This window comes from Culex quinquefasciatus, chromosome 3 (assembly GCF_015732765.1).
Source record: "Culex quinquefasciatus strain JHB chromosome 3, VPISU_Cqui_1.0_pri_paternal, whole genome shotgun sequence".
Taxonomy (NCBI): Eukaryota; Metazoa; Arthropoda; class Insecta; order Diptera; family Culicidae; genus Culex; species Culex quinquefasciatus.
This window is the reverse complement of record NC_051863.1, coordinates 192,247,034-192,270,600: the sequence shown is the minus strand read 5'-3', so window position 1 is coordinate 192,270,600 and position 23,567 is coordinate 192,247,034. Positions and strand designations below refer to the sequence as shown.

The following is a 23,567-nucleotide window of genomic DNA, read 5'->3' as shown; positions in this document are numbered from 1 at the left end:
CCATTTCATTGCTGAAAAGTAGAACTTTTCAGCATTTGTTTTGAAATGTGTTTCTATTCGGTTCTGTTATTTTTAGTAGATAAAAGTAGGCTGTTTCGTCACGAGAGAATTACAGAAAAAGTAGAAAGTTTCAAGACGGAATTGCAAAAAATACTTTTCAGTAGGGGAAGGTGGGGCAAGACGACCATATGGGGCAAGAGGAACAATCGCTCGAAAGGCCGTAATTTTTATAATTTTGATTATTTCCAGTATGAGGAATTGTTGCTAGCAATGCAGTTAACTGATTCTACTACCACATATCCGCCAAAACGACGTACACGTCACGGGGCGTATGATTTAATTAGATTTTTCTCTAAACCTTTGTTTTCTTATAATATTTGGAAAGTACAAAATAAGGCTTAGGGTTCGTTTTAAGACTTATTTTATCAAAATGCTATTTTCCCTAGATCAGTAGTGTCCCTACCAATGATTTGCACCTTTTATAAAGTATGATTTAACTTTTAGTTATTTTTGTTGAGAGTTTTAAAAAATCTTGTTCAGGTGGGGCAAGTGTATCATATGGATTTTTAGTATGGAAAAAATTACGAATTGCTGCAACAACATATTTTATTGGGAAAAAATACATAAAAATACTTAAAAACTGATAAACAACTGTTAAAAAAAATTGTCCATGCAAAATATAGTGATATTTTTAAAATTTCCTTTTTTTCATCTGAGTAATATTTTTTTTTTCGTAAAAACCATCAATTTTTTAGTAAAATATTATTATTGAATCTAAAAATGTAAGAAACGTTTCAAATACATTCTAATCTGATGTATCTAAGTGATAACAGTTCACTTGTTAGCAAATTGACATGTTGTTACATGAATTGTTCCTCTTGCCCCAACGGGTTGTTCGTCTTGCCCCACTAGTTGAGAAGAACGTACGGAAAATCAAAATTTTTAAAATTAATTTTTTACATTGAAAAACAGGATTTTTTAGAACTTTTTCTATCAAAGTCTTAGTCAAGGCCTGGAATAAGATGATTATGAAAAATCCGACAGATTTTTTAACGTTTTTGATGGGTTATAACGAGCATTTCCTTAGCTTGTTACACTTGCCCCACTTTCCCCTATCCATTTGAAATAACCAAAACAACCAGAATGACCAAAATTACCAAAATTACCAAAATGACGGTCATTTAATGATTAAAATGACCAAATGACCAAAATGACCAAAATGACCAAAATGACCAAAATGACCAAAATGACCAAAATGACCAAAATGACCAAAATGACCAAAATGACCAAAATGACCAAAATGACCAAAATGACCAAAATGACCAAAATGACCAAAATGACCAAAATGACCAAAATGACCAAAATGACCAAAATGACCAAAATGACCAAAATGACCAAAATGACCAAAACGACCAAAATGACCCAAAATGACCAAAATGACCAAAAGACCAAAATGACCAAAATGACCAAAATGACCAAAATGACCAAAATGACCAAAATGACCAAAATGTCCAAAATGACCAAAATGACCAAAATGACCAAAATGACCAAAATGACCAAAATGACCAAAATGACCAAAATGACCAAAATGACCAAAATGACCAAAATGACCAAAATGACCAAAATGACCAAAATGACCAAAATGACCAAAATGACCAAAAATGACCAAAATGACCAAAATGACCAAAATGACCAAAATGACCAAAATGACCAAAATGACCAAAATTACCAAAATGACCAAAATGACCAAAATGACCAAAATGACCAAAATGACCAAAATGACCGAAATGACCGAAATGGCCAAAATGGCCAAAATGGCCAAAATGACCAAAATGACCAAAATGACCAAAATGACCAAAATGACCGAAATGGCCAAAATGACCAAAATTACCAAAATTACCAAAATGACCAAAATGACCAAAATGACCAAAATAACAAAAATAACAAAAATTACAAAAATGACAAAAAATACCAAATATGTATAATGTCTGCATTAGAGTCATATTTATTATAACATTAATTATTATTTGTTTTCCGACAAATAAATTCGATGTAATAAATCGATTAAGACAGGTGTTTTATCATATTTTACTTAAGAGCGAGTCCACGAACAAGGCATACCCCTTTGTATGGGACGTAGTTTGGACCTCACCAATCTGCCTGAAATTTTCAGGGGTTGTTTGTACATATAAAACTAGCATCTAGCCAAAATATGAGCACTCTAGGTCAACAGGAAGTGGGGCAAATCGGGATACAAAGTTTTGTGGTTCAAAAACTTCAAAAATCTTAAAAAGGTTATAACTTAGGCAAAATTCAATTTAATTTCAAAATTCAAAATGCATCTGAAAGGGCTTACAAAATGCAACAAAATGCAGGATAGAGCATCCCAATTGGTTGAATCTGAAGGGAGTTATTGGCATTTAAGTGAGAAAATAGCACAATTTTCAAACTCAAATAAAAAAGTGTTCCATCCAGATATCAACTCGGTTCGACCTGCAGCTTGTAGAGGACATCTGGGACTACCATCTGAGACTGAGAACGCTTTGGGTAAGGCAGTTTAACGTATTAAATAAACACTTTTTCTTTAAGTGATTTTTTTTGTAGTAAATTTTTGCTCGGGGGACCCCTTAGATCAAATTTTCCGGTGATAATTTCATGATATACGTGTTTCTGAGACAATTTCACGATAGAAACATGCACAAAAATGTTTATTTTCATCCATTTTAACCCTTTAAAATAATAAAAGTTAGAAAAAATTAAGAACCTGCCTTTTTTCTGGTGTCATCTAGTATCCACACCCAAAGTTAAAGAACGAGGGGATAGTCCTCACGAAAAGAAACGTGAGGAAAGTGCTATATTGCGAGAGTATAGTCCTCTCGCGTGTTCATTCGTTCATTGGAACAGTTCATCCTATGAGTGGCTTATATGGACAAACGACCGCCACTTAGTTACCGAACCATGGTGGCCCATACGGCAAAGGCACGGTTCAATATGCCGAAGGTCTTGGGTTCGAGTCTCGGTATCGGTACTTTTTTTTTTTGATAGATGAACTTTTTTGGAAAATGAACCATGAGTAAAGCACTCTCGGTAATTTCGGGATTTATCCTCTCCGTCCGCACACAGTACCATTTTACTACCGAATCGTGCTCTTTATCCTCTCGTATGCCGATGCCCAGTTCTGGGTGCATGGAAACGAACTTGATTTTCAATAAATGTGAATGGAAGATTTTTTTTACTTTCATTTTTTAAATGGTTAAAATTAATGAAAATAACAATTTTCATGCATGTTTCTTATGTGAAATTGTCTCAGGAACACGAATATCATAAAATTATCACCGGAAAATTTGATCTAAGGGGTCCCCCGAGCAAAAATTTACTACCAAAAAAATCACTTAAAGAAAAAGTGTTTATTTAATACGTTAAACTGCCTTACCCAAACCGTTCTCAGTCTCAGATGGTAGTCCCAGATGTCCTCTACAAGCTGCAGGTCGAACCGAGTTGATATCTGGATGGAACACTTTTTTATTTGAGTTTGAAAATTGTGCTATTTTCTCACTTAAATGCCAATAACTCCCTTCAGATTCAACCAATTGGGATGCTCTATCCTGCATTTTGTTGCATTTTTTAAGCCCTTTCAGATGCATTTTTAATTTTGAAATTAAATTGAATTTTGCCTAAGTTATAGCCTTTTAAAGATTTTTGACATTTTTGAACCACCAAACTTTGTGTCCCGATTTGCCCCACTTCCCGTTGACCTAGAGTGCTCATATTTTGGCCAGATGCTAGTTTTATATGTACAAACAACCCCTGAAAATTTCAGGCAGATTGGTGAGGTCAATGCGAGATGGGTATGCTTTGCTCGTGGACTCGCTCTTAAATTTTTTAGACCGTTTTTAATATTTTCAATAGGGCATCAGTAACAAGTTTTAGAAAGTGTAACAATTCCAATTTCATTTGTTTTTCCTTTTCGAAGTCAACGCTTTGCATCGTTTATTCCACCAACTCCAAGACATTCGAAGAAATGCTTTTTTTCCACACTCCCTCTTCAACCCTTCTCTCTCGGGGCTTGAAATTCCTCCCACAGTGAGGACCCCCAACCTCGTTAAACATTGTGCCGCCACCGACGCCGCCGCCGCCGCACGTCCATTCTGGCGCATAATCTTCATTAGCATAATGTTTGCATTGTTCACACTCGAGCGGACGGAAATTAACATAGTGTGTGCGCGGCAGAGGGTCACCCACCCACCCAAACCACCCACTGTGCCTTTGATGGATCATCTCACCCCGGGTGGGTGGTTGTAAGAGTAAGTGCTGTTGAGTTGGGGTGACTTTGTTCAAGAATCGTCAAAGTTTTCATAAATTTTTCGTAAATTATGTTAAATCTTAGTTTCGAAACAATTTCAAAATTAGTATGATTAGAGAATCAAATGTTTTCGGTTTTCTACTAGAGCCCAAAGTCACCCCACTCAACTCTCTCTCTCTCCTTCTCGAGCCAAAACCTATTGCACCGAGCGATATAGACTAATTGCTTTTTCGACGGACAGTTTGAGCGGTAATTGTCACTGCTGGTCTCCGAGTTGCAAATGCATTGCGCCAACCGGTGAGACGGATTCCTGGTCGGGCTGACCAAACAGCAGTGCCCTGGAGCCACTCGGACGCAGGGAGTGTAACCAACCGTTGTTGTCGTTTGTTTGCTATCGGTGGCCACCAGCGGGTCCGCGGCTATTGACGGTGGTAATTGCGCGAGAAACTACGCAAACCGCGAATTGTTTATCGTGTAATTACTGGCAAAACTTGGGAGAAATTGAGCAAGGAAAGAGTTGCGTAGAGTAGAATAATACAGTGCAAGAGTTACAAATATTTGACAACTTTGTGCTAAAATTGGGTTTTATTTCATTTGCAATAGAATTTTTGACAGCAAGTTTTATAAGCCTCCACAATTTTGACCTGCAACTTCCTCACCAAGAAATTATTTTAATTGTTTTCCACCAAACTTTTCCGCAAAATTCTCAGCTTTTACCCCCTCGTGACTTTTAACACTCCCCTCCCAACCTCTTCCACACTGATGACGTACAACCCCCGAAAGCAACCCTTCATAAATTGTGACAATTGTCATTGGATTTAGCGCCACCCGGAATCGCCGAGGACCCGCCAAAAAGTTCAAAATTTATCGTTCCATTTCTAAATTACATTCTTCATTCCCGCGGGGCTTTCCACCCTCCCGGAAGAAGAAGCAAAGGGACTTGGTTTCAATTTCTTTCGTGAGACTTTCCGCTCCCCACGCCGCGCACGTCATAAATTATGAATTTCTAAACGATCTCGACGTCGTGACGTGTTCGAAGTTCGTGGCGAGCTTCGAGAGAGTTTTGGTCCATTTTCACGCGTTTTTTCTTCTTCTTCCTCAAATGGCTTCGAGGCGGTTTATTAATTTCCCAAACCCCTTTTTCTGAGGAGCAGTTGAGCTTTCCGGAAAATTGTTGTTTTACTTTGCAATTCAAGATTAGGCTTCGAGGAAGTGTTTGTATTTGCTGTTGATATTTTGAACTCGAGTTGATAAGGCAAATATTCTGATTTTTATGTTTTTGTTCTCTCTTCTCATATTTTTTGCGATTCTTTTGGAAATTGTGCTTTTATTGTTTTATGTTTTCAGTTTATTTTAATAAATATTTGTTAGTTTGTAATTTTACAAACCAAAATAACCAAATTTAAAAAAAAATACTGACTGATCATATACCCTGTAGTCATGAAGTTAAATTAAAGTCTTGTCCCATAAATCGGTGCTACTGGTCTGGCATGGTCATTCTAGGTTTTAGCAGCCATCTCAATGTATAATCTTAAAATAGGGTTTTATTTGTTTTGCTTTTCTCTTCGATATAAACTTATCATAAATTCTTCAATTCTCCAATCCTTCAATTCTTCAATTCTTCAATTCTTCAATTCTTCAATTCTTCAATTCTTCAATTCTTCAATTCTTCAATTCTTCAATTCTTCAATTCTTCAATTCTTCAATTCTTCAATTCTTCAATTCTTCAATTCTTCAATTCTTCAATTCTTCAATTCTTCAATTCTTCAATTCTTCAATTCTTCAATTCTTCAATTCTTCAATTCTTCAATTCTTCAATTCTTCAATTCTTCAATTCTTCAATTCTTCAATTCTTCAATTCTTCAATTCTTCAATTCTTCAATTCTTCAATTCTTCAATTCTTCAATTCTTCAATTCTTCAATTCTTCAATTCTTCAATTCTTCAATTCTTCAATTCTTCAATTCTTCAATTCTTCAATTCTTCAATTCTTCAATTCTTCAATTCTTCAATTCTTCAATTCTTCAATTCTTCAATTCTTCAATTCATCAATTCTTCAATTCTTCAATTCTTCAATTCTTCAATTCTTCAATTCTTCAATTCTTCAATTCTTCAATTCTTCAATTCTTCAATTCTTCAATTCTTCAATTCTTCAATTCTTCAATTCTTCAATTCTTCAATTCTTCAATTCTTCAATTCTTCAATTCTTCAATTCTTCAATTCTTCAATTCTTCAATTCTTCAATTCTTCAATTCATCAAGCCAAACTTGGAGAGAACGTTCATCTATCGATAGTTAACAGAAATCCCAAGTTTGAACCTGAATGGACCATCCCTCTATTTTTGGCACAGCACTTTTTTATGATTTTCTTTAAAAACTTTAGTTTCTATGAATCATAACTTTGCAACTATTGAGGCAAAATACTTTATACAGGTTGCATTCTATAGAAAATTGTCCAGGGAATTTGAAAAAAAAATAATTTTAACCCTTGATTGCCCACTAATATTATATTTTAACATTTTAAGTATTAAAATTCAGTTTTGATCGATTTCTTATAAAATTTAATATTATTTTATCACCATCGTGTTTCCCGGACAATTTTACATTATAATCAAACTAAAATTAAATTTTTGGCGAGATACAGCGATTTTAATGAAAAGAGTGTTTGTCCAAGGAATTTGATAAAAATAAAATTTTAATCTTTAAATGCCCCCTAATATTATATTTTAACGTTTTAAGTATGATAATTCAGTTTTGACCAATTCCTTATATTTTTATTTTTTTTATGTTATCACTGTTATAAAAAATGCGATACTGTTTTTTGGAATTTCATAAAAAATCAAAATATTTATAAATGTGGCCAAACATGCTAAATATGATTATAAATGCAGGAAAATGCATTTCAGATTGTTTTCAGTTGATTAGACTTCTATTTCCAATGAAATTTTCAAGTTATTTGAAAAAAATATATTTTTCCCCTGATTTCCAGACCAATTTTAAAAAGAATAATATTTGAAACGGCCTTAGATATTTACGATACTTATGATTGCAAAACAACTGAACAGGTGTCTAATGCATTTTCAAACACATTTTTTATTGAAATATTAAAACTTTGGGTTGTTTTTGCAATTTTTAAAATTTTAAAAAAAATTTGCCTACCCCTCGATTTTGGTTAAAGGGATATAAATTTCAATAAATATTAGCAACGGCCTAACTTAAAAAGATTTTTTTTAAATAGAGCAAATGTTTGCTAATTATTGAAAAAAATTCCGATAAGCAGAAAATTGCCTGAAATTTGCTTATTGGACCTGAGAATAGGCCATGAAAGATGAAAAAACAGGATAAATAATAAGTTTTTGAACACAGATGTCTCTAATGGTCCTATTTTCAATGCCAAAAAATACAATTTTATGATATTTTCATCTCTTTTCAATAAACTTATTTCGATATTTTTAATTAAGAATAATGTAATGAAATCGCTAACAAAACTCATTTTTGACATTTCAAATTTTGAGTTAGATTTTAAAAATATCATGAATAATATTTGTTGAAAATATCAAAAAATTTCAATTTATCAGCATTGAAAATTGGACTGCTTGTTTCTTAGATATCGGTGTGGGGTATTTTGAAATAATTTTAATGGTATTTAGGGAAAGAAACTCTTGTAAAAGTTTGTCTAAAACATTTTTTTCTCCATAAAACATAAATCAGTCGTTGATTTCAAACTAATCTAATGTTTCACCCCTTAAAATTCTTACTCTCCCAAAAATGAGTAACTTTGCCGTCATAATCGTAATCACGATTCCGTTGCACTTTTTTTCATTTTATAACTCCCTCCCTTTTCCGGTGATGGATTTAGTTCACAGAGCTGGACTTTATTCCCCCCCTCCTGTCCCCCGGAGATCCTTGGGAAGTTCCGCACGGAATCAAATCGACGCGCCAGACCCCGAAAATACCGGGCAAATGACGAACGGCCGGAAAATGATTGTTAATTATTCATGGAATCGTTATTATATTCTGGGTTTGCTCGCGCTTCTCGCAGAGCCTTTCGTTTTGACTTGGTTTACAGTCTGAAAAGGGGTAGAAAGAAGCAGTTGGGCGGATATTTTACTTGAGATTTGGAAGGGTTTTCTAGATATATTTTTTTCTTAATCAAAATGACGAAATCTAGAAACAAATTAAATCATATAATTTTCAAAAATATTTAAATAAAATACGCGTTACGACTTTATGAAAAACTATTCCAGAATTGATGGCGGCCGGAACGTGCTTCAAAAGGTTTAGTATGCGTTTTTCCGGCAAAGGGAAAAACGATTTTGACTTAGTGGATCAATTTTCTTGGAATGAAAAACTGTGGAAAAGGGTGTAATCAGCGAAGAACTTTTGACTAATAGTCCTCGGAATTAATTAGTGACTTGGTGTGTTGACAAAGTGTGATGAGGTATTAGCATGCTAGGAATTAGTAATTGGGCATTAAGACGGAATTCAGCATTTGTATAAGAGAATAATCGAATAATCGTGATCAAGTTTTGAATTGAAATAACGTCAAGTTTACAATTAGTTTAACTCTCTTATTTTACGTCCCTCATAAAACCATCCTTCATGAAGTCTCACCAAAATATCGCTCGTCAATCATTCTAGACAATTGAGGCCCCATTCATGTCACCCAACGTCACTCAAGTTTCACGACATTTTCCCTCTCTCTCTCTCTCTCAACAAGAAACCAACCTGCCAACTTGACGCAACTGTCGATATAATTTGTCCGATTTTATTGTCAATTTGCTCCGTTGTCGCCGACCGGCCGCTCTCTCACCAATGCGTGCAGCCATAAAATACGCCACCAAACTTTGTATAGATCACACCGCAACCAAAAGCTAACGAAACTAACGAGAGCCGCCGCCGCTTCGTTAGTGGCCACTTTGCGTTGGTTTTTCGCCCAAAGTCAGTTCCACTTGACTGCACCCCGGGTCGGGCCCGGCTTCGGAACCCGGAACCGGGCTGCAATTTTTCCATTTCCACGATTTCTTCTGGAAGTTGAACGGCAGGAGGTCCGCCCACGCTCTCGGCGTCGGCGTCGCTTCTCGGGTTGACCTCAACCGGGCGCCCTGACCGTGCCAAGCTGCAAACACAATGGGGAAACTGCTCGGGGGTGGTGGAGGGAGTGGGGTTAAGTTAGTTTTATGTTTCCGGCTGAAATTTAAAACCGCCACCCAAACGCCTTGACTTTTACTTTCACGAACGCGACGACGACGCAGCGCGATCTGACACTGATTGAGATGCATTTGCAAGGTTTGTTGGAAGAACTCTGGGGTGTGTGAAAAATTTTCATGGGTTTGAAATAATTGCTAAGTTTACAAAAATATTTATAAGGAAACATTCATTTTAGATATTTCATAATAGATATTTCATAATAAATAATTTCATAATAAAAAAAAACTAAAAAAATATATTTTGTTGTGTTTTTATCAAACTTTTTCTTTATGAGCTCTAAAACATTTGCAACTGTTCATGAAATCATCCAGAATATGGGATTATGTTGCAAATCCTCACTCCACAAATCAAGCAAAGTGGCTAGCGGTCTTCAAAAAAAATGTTTCATTATAAATGTTATTTTATGATTTTTTTTCTTTTTTTGCTTTGGATTGATCTTAAAATGCAATTAACGTTGCAAAAAAAGCATAGCCGGCAGTGAAGTTATGGGAATCAAATCATTTGACATCACTCGGGAGGAAACGGTATGGTTTATCAACTTCTCAAACTTTGCATATAAGCCAAGAATAGCTATCAAATAATAGAAATGAGCAATGCTCTACGAAATCGGTCTTTTTTCTTTAATTTTAATTTTCGTATTTTTTAAACCGGCTGAAACTTTTTTGGTGCCTTCGGTATGCCCAAAGAAGCCATGTTGCATCATTAGTATGTCAATATAATTTTCCATACAAATTTGGCAGCAGTTAATACAAAAATAATGTATTAAAATTCAAAAATCTGAATCTTTTGAAGGTATTTTTTCATCGATTTGGTGTCTTTTGCAAAGTTGTAGGTATGGATATGGACTACACTGGAAAAAAATGATACACGGTAAAACAAATATTGGTGGTTTTTTATTTAACTTTTTGTCACTAAAACTTGATTTGCAAAAAAACACTATTTAAACTTTTTTTTATTTTTTGATATGTTTTAGAGGACATCAAATGCCACCTTTTCAGAAATTTCCAGAATGGGCAAAAAATCTTTGACTGAGTTATGATTTTTTAAATCAATACAGATTTTTTTCAAAAAATATTGGTCGCAAAAAATTTTCAACCTCATTTTCCGATGTAAAATCAAATTTGCAGTCAGAAAGTGAACTTTAGTGAAATTTTGGTAAAGTGCACCGTTTTCAAGTTGTACCCATTTTGAGGTAACGTTTTTGAAAATAGTCACATTGATTAATTTTATTAAATTTGTGCCCATGTTTGCACACCACTGAAAAAAATATTGTTGAAATTCTGAGAAAAATCTCTATATTTTGCATTCGTAAACTTTGTTGATACGACTCTTAGTTGCTATTGGCAATCCGATGTTTTCGAAGTCTCACAGAAACAACCCACCTGAGCAACTTTTGGTCCGATTTTCGATGTGAAAATGAGAAGCATTCGTGAAAATTTTCAAAAAACGATATTTTTTTAATCAATACTAGCATTTCAAAAGGGCCTTACATTCAATATTAAGCCCTCTGGAAATGATAGGCTTGATTTAAAAAATATTGTGTTTTTTCCTTCTTAATCTACATTTTTATAAAACTTATGTCGGATTCGGATGAGAAAAATTATTTCCAACAATTTGGTGTACAACTTTCCAATATTTGTTTGATTTTTCTATGAGAAAACTGTAAATTTAGAAAAAGATAGTAATTTGGACTTTTTGGCAAGAAAGTTTGTCAAAAATCAATAAAAAATGTTAAATATACGTATTACCTAAACACATCTGTTATCAACTATATAACTGTTTATTTCATTGATAAATACGGGGAAACTTATTTTTTCATATTTCAAAACATGTTTTTTAAAGAAAAAGGTCACAAATTTTTGCGCGCCCAAAAATTGATGTACATTATTTTAAAGCAAAAAAATTTTCTCGTCTTTTGCAACCAGTTTCATTAGGATTGATGCAGTGAATCATGAGAAATAAGTGATTTTGTTCTTCAGTCCAGCAGAAAGGAATACGATTTTTGGCAAGTAACCTCATTTTGGCGCCACCTACATTTGACACACAGTCGCGCTGCAAAACCTCAATAAAATAAAATAAAAAATACTTTGAAAAGCACACAATTGAAAAATAGGAATAAAAATTTCAAAAAAAAACTGTTAAAAACTGGCAAAAAAATACAACAGTATGATAGTTGAAATCACAAGCCAAATTTCAACATATCAATCAAAAAACCATTGTAAAATGCATTACCCGTACAGCCGCTATGCAGTTATTAGTTTTTATAAGAGGTTAAACTTGAAGAGTATGTTTTGCAAAACAACCACATAAATTCAAAAGATTTTTGAACTAACCTCAGCATGATAATTTTAATAGGAATATCATGGTAATATTTAATCTGGGAAGTGGTACATCTTTTATGTCAGAAGAAATGTGTAATTTGACCTCTGATAATATATAATTTTACCTCTGATAATGTGTAATTTTACCACATTTCTGGTGTAATGCCACTTTTTCAGTCAAAGTTGAGATAAAATCAAAACATCAAAGAGGTAATATTCAACCTTTCAAAATTTAACCTTCCAAAATTACATTATTTTTTACTGTGTAAGCGTAGGGGTATTTCAAATTGATTTCAGTTGTACAGCAAAAATTGTTTAAATTTTGAAGCTGTAATTTTGGAACGTTGAATAATACCTCTTTTATGTTGTAATTTTACCTCAATTTAGACTGAAAAAGTGGCATTACAACAGAAAAGTGGTAAAATTACACATTTTCAGAAGTAAAAGCACACATTTTTCTGACAAAAAATTACCCCTTCTAGATGTAATATAACTATGATTTTTTTACTGTGTGATTGCACTAAAATTTAGAGGGCCTCGTGCGTAAAAGTGGTTTTGGGTGACTCACCACACATAACCTTCGGATGCCTAGAAATGAGGAGAAACTTGCAACAGAGCCCAAAAAAGAGCCGGGGGTCGTTAATGTGGATTGCTTTTTTTTCGCACTAAAATTTCGGTTGAAAATTTAAACTTTTTTGACAAAAAAAGTAAATAAAATTCCTATTATAAAATTGTGACCAAAAAGTTTGCTGTACTCACTTGATATGCATTTTTTTGTTTGTTTGGAAAGCAAGCAAAAGATTGGAAGATTCAACCAACAGAGCAAATAGGCTGCAGAAAGAGTTTATCTGATATAAAGTGCTTTGTTAAATGAAAAATACTAAACAATTCCTAGGTTATTATTTATTAAAACTTAACTAAACCGTCAATTGGAGTGATTATGGGTTAAAATAAGCTACACCTCCCGTTATTTCTAAATACCAAAATCAATTTAAATGATATTGTAAAACTTTTAACGAAGGATTGTTCTATAATAGTTTACCAACATTTTCTCAAAATGTTGTGGAATTTCATGAACTCTAACTTAAATGCACATTGTCCTTAGAGAGAGTAACATTGGATCAATCAATCAAAAAAAAATCAATCAAACCATCCACATTAACGACCCCCGGGTCTTTTGTGGTCTCTATTGCAAGTTTCTGCGCGAACCTAGGAGTCCGAAGGCTTGAATTCGGAGAGCACCCAAACCTCTTTCTACTCCAAAGAACCTTCCACCCCAGTGTTTGAACTGACGACCTTTGGATTGCGAGTCCAACCGCCGCCAGCGATTCCACCGGAGTAGGCTTGGTTTGGTGTGTTGTTTGTACTTATGGCATGGAGATGACTCCTACACCTGGAATGACTTAACGGCCTAACAACAACCAAGGCCGGGACCGACATTTTACTTCCTCATCCGATGGAAGGTTGCAGCAGATGGGAATCCAACCCAGAATCATCCGCTTACAAAGCGGACAGCGTAACCATTCGGCCACGCACTGCCACCTAACATTGGATCAAAAGTGTTTAAAAAGATTCATGTACAGTAATTCCACATGAAAGTTGTTGAAACTTTAAATGGCAAAAAATAGAGTCAAAAGGACCTTGGCCTAAAAAATAAGACACTTTTGTTTATTTGGCCATCAGGATAGTTCCAGCCAATATTCAAAATTTTACGAAAAAATAACGAAAAATTTTTTTTAAATCATAAATCATCGTCATTTGAACCGAATTTAGCTTACTTGGACGCAAAGATTTTTGGTTGAACTTTTGAGGACAAATAGTTTAAGTACTAATAAGCATTTGAAAAAAATCGTATGAAACTTGTCTGAAAATATTTTTATCGGATCTTAACTAGTTAAAACATACGACTAAAAACAAATAAAAAAACCTTCACTACAAAACAAATAAATCCATCTAAATCGAACCGCTAGAGGGTAAAGTGAGAGCACATGCAACCATTCCACTCACTGAGCTCATTCACTAAATGCGCTTGACCTTACTCAATGGCGAACAAAAAGGTCATTGAAAAGTCTTTTGTTTCCCATTTGGTCAAAGTTGTTGAAATTGCTTGTTGTTATTTGATGATTTTTGTAGGTTTTTTGATAAATACAAAATTAAACTTCGAACAAAAATCAAATATTAATCAATTCGAACTCAAAGTTTGGCGAAGGGAGCTCATACCTGAGAGCTCTCTTGGTCAAAAGCCGTGGCAGGCGCGAAGGCAACGAAAAAAAAAAACTTCAAACAAAAACAGTTTATTGAATTCGCTCACCTTCTGCTCCTCCTTAACCGCCTAATCTGCGATCAAATTGTTTTGATAGCCCAAACCGTATGCACGATGATGATGGACACCACCGCCGCCGCGAATTGCGGAGAAAAGCGTTCGAATCTTACCTGTGCGGTGGGCTTTAACGACCGTTACGTCGTTTGTTTTGAGGTTAATCGATGTCTGTGCTACTGGATGTGCCTTCTTTAGAGGATTATGGTGGGTTATGTAGTTTAGGTTTCGGATGCAGCACACGTGTTCGATTGCACAATTTGAGCGGGATTTAATCGATTACGAATTTGATTTTTATGATCAAATGATCAAATGATCAAATGGTCAAATGATCAAATAATCAAATGATCAAATGATCAAATGATCAAATGATCAAATGATCAAATGATCAAATGATCAAATGATCAAATGATCAAATGATCAAATGATCAAATGATCAAATGATCAAATGATCAAATGATCAAATGATCAAATGATCAAATGATCAAATGATCAAATGATCAAATGATCAAATGATCAAATGATCAAATGATCAAATGATCAAATGATCAAATGATCAAATGATCAAATGATCAAATGATCAAATGATCAAATGATCAAATGATCAAATGATCAAATGATCAAATGATCAAATGATCAAATGATCAAATGATCAAATGATCAAATGATCAAATGATCAAATGATCAAATGATCAAATGATCAAATGAGCAATATATAATAAAAAGAGTGAATCAAAACATAAAAGTGACAAAATTTGTCGAAATCGTAATTGAAAGGCTCAACTGGATCACGTAATCTAGCCAACAAGCACCAAACCAGTTTCTGAAATTATGACTGGTCCCGTTTTCAGAACCTTTATCCCGTGTCAGAAAGTGATTGTGGCAGGGTGTGACCTCGCACCGCCGATATACCGGTTAATGCTGTTACCAGAATGCCGTAATTTGCAATGCTTTTTTAGCTATATGAGTACACTTGGAGTGCAGAGCAGTTTCTGAAAAAAAAATTAAAACGGTGTGCAAAACCAGTTCACACCCAAATAAAATTCAGCCAACGCGGGCAAAACCGCGAAACGTTGGAGTAAGAAACAATAACAAACAACAAAGCTGCACATAAAACAAGCAAAACAAACAAACCAGCAAAACACAACAAAACGGGCGATAGCGTACGCGCACGGGAAGAATGCAAAGTAGTAAGCCAAAAAATCGCATTTTGTGCAGTTTTTCTTGCGGGCTGTTGTTGGGTGTTTTATATCCACGGGCAATATCGGTTAGCTTTTTTAACCACATCGTCTTGCTGCCATGAGTCAATTTGCTGGTGGAGGACCTCAACCCTTAACTTGAGGCGAAATTGGCAATTTGTTTCAATTTGAGTCAGCTTTGTTGTATTTTGTACCAATTTTTGGAACAGATGCCACAAGATAACACAACCGCGACCACATTTCATGGTGCCCCGACCAAATTGGGAAGGTTCGTCTGTCTGTTCCACGTGTATTTTATTTTGTTCGGTTGCCAGCTGATATGTTTTTTTTAACTTCTCACTGTATGCATTGTAGTAGGTACAGAGTTGAAAAATGTGCAACAGAGGGCTTTCCCTGTATATAAAGAAAAGGTAGGCAAGCCCTGTTGATTGAAGTCTCTCGACAGCCGTGCCGGCTTTTTGTCCGTCCAAATCTTTCTCTCTCTCCCCCTGGCGCAGCAGCGGAGCCACGCGAACCTCGGCGAAAGGGTTAATGATCTGACGGAGGGAACCACTTTTTTTTTTGTTGCACACGAACGAAAGTGTTATTTTGTAATCGACTGTTGATACACTTGATGATTATTGGCAAGGCCGGCTTAAGTTATGCAACTCAGAAGCGAGGAAAACAGACGGGCCAGACAGGACATGGATGTATGGTTTTTGCGGTGATCTACACGGTTGAGCGTTGTTTTGGTGTTTCCACGATGGCATGTTGGTTGGACTGATTAGCATTAGACAGGGCACGAAAGTGGGCGAAAAGTGTCAATGAACGGAATCGGAACGGATTGGCGTGCAGAATGGACTGGTTTGGGTTTGTTATTATGTTGTCAATCTTAGTTGATTTAGTGGGCCAATTTGGAATAATTGATATTATGATTTATTTTGTTTTGACACGTGCTGATTTCATTTCAAAACTTATAATTGAAATAACCAACTAAAAATGGATTTTTATCAAAATCCACTTTTATGTGATGCAATAAAATTGATTTTAATTTCGATTGATTTTTGTAAACGAGACGAGGAGTTATGTTTTTTGAACAACATTTTTCAGGCCTGGCCCAAAATCAAAATATCCAAAACTGGCCTATATTTTTGTATAATCATAAGGAGAAAATTAGTCTAAAATAAAATAAAAAATCTAATTTCATACCGTGATACTTCAGTTATGATATTGTCATCAAAAACCTGTTCAACCAATCGACCAGTCCCTCGTTGTGATAATTCTTAAGTTAAGGACTTTCTTGTTCTTAAGTTTTTTTTCTTGTTTCAATCTGTGATTTCAAAATTTAACAGAAGCAAAAAGTCTAAACAAAAATTCAAAAATTGACGTCACGTTTCTTACTATATTACAAGTATATAGTTGAACAATAGTTTTGAATGAAGCTGTTTTTTTCAAAGAATAAGGGAAATATAACTTTTGATTGTCCAAACGAGATTTAAAATTCAAATTATACCAAATTGGCGCATAACATTTTCAAAGATTCCTTTAGAAGTCAAATTTAACTGTCAATTATAAAACATTTTAATAAAGACCACTATTTTTGTGTATGGGCACATCAAAATCATATAAAAATAAACTATGAAAAATGTATAAAAAATATATGTTAATATGAAAAATATATAAATATATGTAAATATGAAAAATATATATTTATTTAAATCGGTCGATTTTTTTTTTCAACACGGATATATATTTCGGAAAAATGAGCTTTTTTAACAATACCAAATTGATTTAAATTGTTCAATTTCTTAAAACGATTGATTTGACAAAGACAACTTTCTATATAAAATAATACCAAAACCATACTATATGTTTAAAATAAAAATAAACTATGAAAAATGTACAAAAAAAAATGAAACTATGAAAAATATATAAATATATGTAAATATAAAAAATATATATTTATTTAAATCGGTCGATTTTTTTTTAACACGGATATATATTTCGGAAAAATTAGCTTTTTTAAGAAGTACAAAATTGATTTAAATTGTTCAATTTCTTAAAAAAAAGATTGATTTGTCAAAGACAATTTTCTATATAAAATAATACCAAAACCATACTATATGTTTAAAATGATTCAAAGTATTCATGAATTGCATTACAAAAATCATGTTAAATCGTACTTTAAAATGTAAAATTCCGCGGAAATAAATTATTTTAAATCATTTCAGTTAAATTTATTACTAATTTTTGAAAAATCAAAAATCTGTATCTTTTGCAGGAATTTTTTGATCGATTATACAAGGTAAATTTTTTTTTTGATTTTAAATTTAACTTTTAGTCACAAAAACTTGATTTGCAAAAAACACTATTTTTTAATTTTAATATTTTTTTAATAATATTGAATGTTTGGCCATTTTTAATTTTATTTTAAATTTAAAAGATCGTAAAATTTCACGAAAGTTTCATATTATAACACATATTATAATAGTTGCTGAGATATCGACGTTAGAAATGGTGGGTTGTTTGGGTGAGACTTAGAAAACATCAATTCTCTTGTTTTTAAACCTTTACATGGCAATTTGTCAGCAACTAAAGGTCGTTTCAACAAAGTTCAAAAAAGCAAAATATAGAGAATTTTTTCAACTTTTCAAAAATATTTTTTTTTAAATGTAGGCAAACACGTTCAGTAGTTTAGAAAAATGAAAAACTGCGACTATTTTCAAAAAAATTACCTAAAAATGGCTTTGTTTTGAAAACGGGGCACTTTATCAAATTTTCACTACAGTACTTTTTTATTTAAAATTTGATTTTACATCGGAAAATAAAAATGAAAAATTTGTGCGAAAAATTTTGTATTGATTCAAAAACTCATAACTCGATCAAAGATTTTTTGAACATCCTGGAAATTTCTGAAAAGTTGGCATTTGATGTTCTCTAAAACATATCAAAAAATAAAAAAAAATAAAAAGAAGTTTTTTTTGCAAATCAAGTTTAAGTAACAAAAAGTTAAATAAAAAAATCACCAAATTTTTTTACAGTGTATCATTTTTTTCCAGTGTAGTCCATTTCCATACCTACAACTTTGCCGAAGACACCAAATCGATCTTCGATTCCTTCAAAAGATACAGATTTTTGAATTTTCATACATTATTTTTTTATGGACAGCTGCCAAATTGGTATGGAAAATTATATGGACAAACTAATTATGCAAAATGGCTTCTTTGGGCATACCAAAATCACCAATTAAGTTTCAGTTTGATTTAAAAATACCAAAAAAAACGAATGACCGAAATCTAAAAGATTTGCTCAGAACTATTTTTATTTTTTTTTAAGAAAAGGGCTCTAAACGAAAAAAAATCAAAACCCTAACTTGAGAACACTCTCCAGACAATTTTCCATAAAAGTCTCCATATTGACCATTTTCCTAAGTCCAATCCTTGTGCTGAAAAAAACAGAGGATTTGGCCATGTTTTGGCAATTTGTATAGCTGAAATTTGAATGTTCAGTCTTGAAAATATTTTCACTGGAAAGCTCGTTCAATTTCCCATAAGTTTGCCTCTGACCACATTTAAATATAACTCGTTTTATTATTGCTGTAAGCTAATTTACTATCCTGGTAACCACCATCCGCTGAACTACACTGAACAAAAGTTTCTGTTTTTATTTACGAGCAATGTGATTGAGTCAAAGGCAAACTTTTGGGAAATTGGACGAGCTACAATGTATGAGATGAAATCGGAGAGGGTCGGATTAAACCGATTCCCTATGGAATTGATATACTTACACGGAACAAAATCCGGTCGGCGGATCCGAAAAATATTCGCGATGAGATCGCAAACATTCTTTGTTTTCGAAATCATGAAATAAGTTTGCGATATTGAAAGAATTGTTTTCGATACTGAAGCAAAATGTTTGCGAAACCGCACACACCAAGTTTGCAGCATTTAATTTTGAGCTGTCTGCCGCAGCCAACGCGTTACACTGTCAGGTGTCAAAATCAGCTGGTCTCGCGCTGTAATTTTTTTTATAAACAAAAACCCAAAAGAAAACGAGCAGCACCGATTCGCGTTCCGGAGCAGTAGTTTAACTGCCAACTGGCCGGAAGAAGACCCTCGGATGGATTTGCTCCTGGAAATCACGGAATCTACAACTGTTTTAAGAACCAAAATGTACCTCTCAGTTAGCACGACCGGGACGAATCGCTTGAACTTTTTATCGTGTTTCGTTTGCCCCAAGTCAGAAGCAGATTAGTTTGCAGGACCTGGATCAGGTTCCCGTTGGCCCAAAGACTGCTGGTGGCTTTCCCGGAAAGTGAGAGAGTGTGTTCCGGTCGAACAAGCAGAAAGTTGTCGTCAGCGGCTGTTTGAGATTCCGTGATAACCTGGAGCAGATCTTTCGCTAAATGGCTGCTTTGAAATTTGTGAGTAACGGAAAAGAGCCCAAACGGCAAGTTGGCCTCCGGCAGTGATGGATCTGCATACGGAATGTCCCAAAATCTACAGTATTTACGTCGGTTGTAGTGCTTTGCCCGTATCCGCGTCGTTTAGAACCGGATCGCGCCCCGACTCCATCAATTAACCGATTTCGGTAACTAATCAAATCAATAGAAAAAGTGCAAAACTAATTTGTTCGTTATTCCAGTGCAATCACCCGATACCCGGGAGGAACCAGCACAGACCTACAGCTTAGCACTCGAGATAAAGTTAGAGCACCTGGTTCTGGAACAACTCTTAGCCACGATTTTTGGTGAAAGCGGATGTGATTGAGGTAATTTCAAAATTGGCGAAAACGCTTTCCAGGGCGCTGGTGAGTTAACGATAACAATTAATACAGTAGAACCCCGGTATTTGATTTGTTTTAATTGGTGAACAGTTGCCTGGAAAAATGTGGACATTTTCATAGAAAATTGCATGCCCTTCACCAACCATGTGGACAATGTTTGCGTGAAAAGTTACCATCTTTGAAAATAAAATTGAAACTTTTGAAAGCTTGTAAAAATAATGATTAAATAAGTAGAAGCTCAAACTAAGTAAATAAATATTAAACTCCTAAAAATAAAATTAACAATATTCCTTGAAAACCGGGAATGAATTAATGTTTTGTTATATTTTTGAATTGGCTGAAACATTTTGGTGAGCTTTCCATTGACTAAAAAAGGTATTTTGCATTGTTCATCTCTACAGTTTTGCCAGCTGACCAAAAGCTGTACTGGAGTAGAAATTTATAATTTTCTAATATTAAAATTTTATAATTTCAGAATTTTTAGAATTTTAGAATTTTAGAATTTTAGAATTTAAGAATTTTAGAATATTAGAATTTTAGAATTTTAGAATTTTAGAATTTTAGAATTTTAGAATTTTAGAATTTTAGAATTTTAGAATTTTAGAATTTTAGAATTTTAGAATTTTTTGAGACTTTTTGAGAATTTTTGAGAATTTTGGAGAATTTTGGAGAATTTTGGAGAATTTTGGAGAATTTTTGAGAATTTTTGAGATTTTTTTGATTTTTTTTGAATTTTTCAGATTTTATGAGAATTTTAAAGAATTTTTGAGAATTTTGAGAATTTTGGATAGTTTAGGAGAATTTTGGAGAATTTTTGAAATTTTTCGAGAATTTGGAGAATTTTCAAGAATTTTTGAGAATTGTTGAGAATTTTTGGGGATTACTTAGGATTTTTGAGATTTATCTTAGAATTTGTTAGAATTTTTAAAGAATTTTTTAGAATTTTTGAAAATTTTTGAAAATTTTGGAGAATTTTGAAGAATTTTTGAAAATTTTTGAGAATTTTTAAGAATTTTTGAAAATGTGGAGAAATTTAGAGAATTTTTGAGATTTTTTGAGAATTTTTGAGATTTTTTGAGAATTTTGGAGAATTTTTGAATAATTTTGAGAATTTTTGAAATTTTTTGATAATTTTTGTGAATTTTAGAGAATTTTTGAGAACTTTTGGTATTTTGGAAAATTTTGGAAAAATTTTGAGAATTTGGAGAATTTTTGGAGAATTTTTTAAATTTTTGAGATTTTTTGAAAATTTTGAGAATTTTTTAGAATTTTTGAGAATTTTCGAGAATTTTTGAGAATTTTTGAAAAAATTTGAGAATTTTTGAGAATTTTTTAAGAACTTGTGAGAATTTTAGAGTATTTTAGAGATTTTTTGAGAATTTTTGAGAATTTTTGAAAAATTTTGAGAATTTTAGAGAATTTTAGAGAGCTTTTGAGAATTTTAGAGAATTGATACTGTAAGATTAAATAGGGCCCAATTCCGTTTTTTTTTCAATAAAAATGTTAGAATTTCAAAGTTCTTTTTTTATTCTAGAAAAGTCGAGAAACTATAATATTGAAATTTAATTTGGTGTTCTCTTTCGCAGTCTACGGCTCACCCACATCGACGACCCGAGCACGCTGCACCGGTCAGCCTCTATCCGGGTGGCCCCGCCGCCGAGGTCACCGAGCATGAGAAGGACCTGTACAATCATTACCGAAAACATAGTTGCCGCGGTGCAGGCCACAAAGACTTTGGCAAGTAAAGCAGCAACGAGTGCATTTCGGCCACGCCACCTTCTCCTACTGCCTACGGGACTCGCGTCACGGGGAGTAACATGCCAACGGCGGCACCGACGCCCAGTAGTAACCTGCAGCCCCGCGGACATCCAGGACGACCAGATAAGAACAATCGACAACTGATAGAATCAAAATTCCGTAGTGAACCACTCACACAATTGCTTAGATTTTGTTTTTAATTTTGAATAAATAAATAAAAACATTGATACCTCTTCTTCTTCTTATTTCCATCCAAAATTAGAAAAGCAACGGTCAATTCAAAACAATAAATATTGTAGTGGCTGCGTGCTGCGTACTTTTGGCAGGCATGCGTTACGGCGTTACGTTTGCGATATCGAAAATCACCGTTTGCGATATTGGAAGCAATGCTTCCTGCTGACAGGTGTAAACGGAGGTTTGCGATTGGTAGAGCTAATCGGAAGCAAAGTTTGCGATTCCGCAAACCGGATTTTGTTCCGTGTACATATTAAAATTTACACAAAACATTTGTTTTATTGTGATGTTCTTTGTTTTTTTATTTTTCATTGCTCTGTATTTTTCTAAATAAACTTTTGAAATTGTGAAATATAAAAATTACAAAACAACTAACTTAATGCTTATTGTGCATGACATTTCATTCTTGTTTCATTCATATTGTGACAAATCAATAGGCATTTTTAGAAGTAATTTAATTGCGATTTTCATTTTTACCGCTAAACATCAGTACAAAACCAACAAAATAAGTAAAAGGTGATCAAATATTGTCCTAAGATGCTAGAAAGATTTTTTTTTCTTCATAAAATTATTTTTATTAGGTCCTTTTAGGTACTGGGACCTGCTTAGGGCCAAGTCGGCTTTTATAATTACATTTTTCTTAAAGCTAAGAGTAATTACAATACTAGAAAGAATTCATATTATTTAAAAAATATTTGTTTTTCAATGACAATTTATGCAACACAAAATTGTGCAGCTCCCTTACCTTTTTCTTATTTTTTGGATGTGATTCTCATCAGTAACCTTAACAGTATATATAAAAATAATGGAGAGCCTAGAATTGAATTCGCTGCTTGAGATTAATAGTTATAAGAAGTACATTTTGCAAATAAAAAAAATTCAAACATTGTCCCATTTGAATGACAAAATGAACTCCAACAATAGCATTCACAATCCTCAACTCAAAAGAAACGAGCTTTCTTAAAACTGACGCATAAAGCTTCCCCAAATCACCACCACGAGCTTTCGCCGGATAAGACTCATCGCTGTCACTGTTTAGAACCCACTCATTCAGCATCCACTCGGACGACTCTGCCTGCGTCAAAAAAAAAAAACCTGCCGGGATGACCGCCCGTCTTCCTCGACTAGCTCGATTTGTAGCATCAATTCCAAGAGAGCTGTGCTATTTCCCGTTATCGCTTTCCATTACGATAACTTTTCCCTCGCAATGACGACTTCAACGACGACTTTTGCCAAAGACAGTAAACAAGCATTATGCTCTGGATGTTTTCTTCTTCTTGCTTGCTTCTATTCCCCGACGATAAATATTTCAATTCGCAAACTGAAAAGCCACCGCCGAATCAAGATAAACTTGTTTTCCGGGGATTTACCTTATGTTTCCGATTTGCCAAAAAGGAAGAAGAAGGAGGAACTTGTTCGAATGATTCCTTTTTTTCCCACTGGCTGACTTGAACGAAGCGGAT

General features: G+C 33.9%; 1 protein-coding gene and 1 long non-coding RNA gene across 2 annotated transcripts in view; one reads left to right on the top strand and one right to left on the bottom strand.

Moving 5' to 3' along the window:
- The window catches only part of LOC6031031 (heparan sulfate 2-O-sulfotransferase pipe), a 283,006-nt gene that overhangs the window by 250,110 nt on the left and 9,329 nt on the right, over positions 1–23,567 (bottom strand). The window lies entirely within an intron of this gene.
- Positions 19,393–22,039, top strand: LOC119770230. Its single transcript, XR_005278726.1, has 3 exons — positions 19,393–19,917; positions 19,972–20,097; positions 21,699–22,039. It is a non-coding gene; the product is annotated as an uncharacterized LOC119770230 (long non-coding RNA).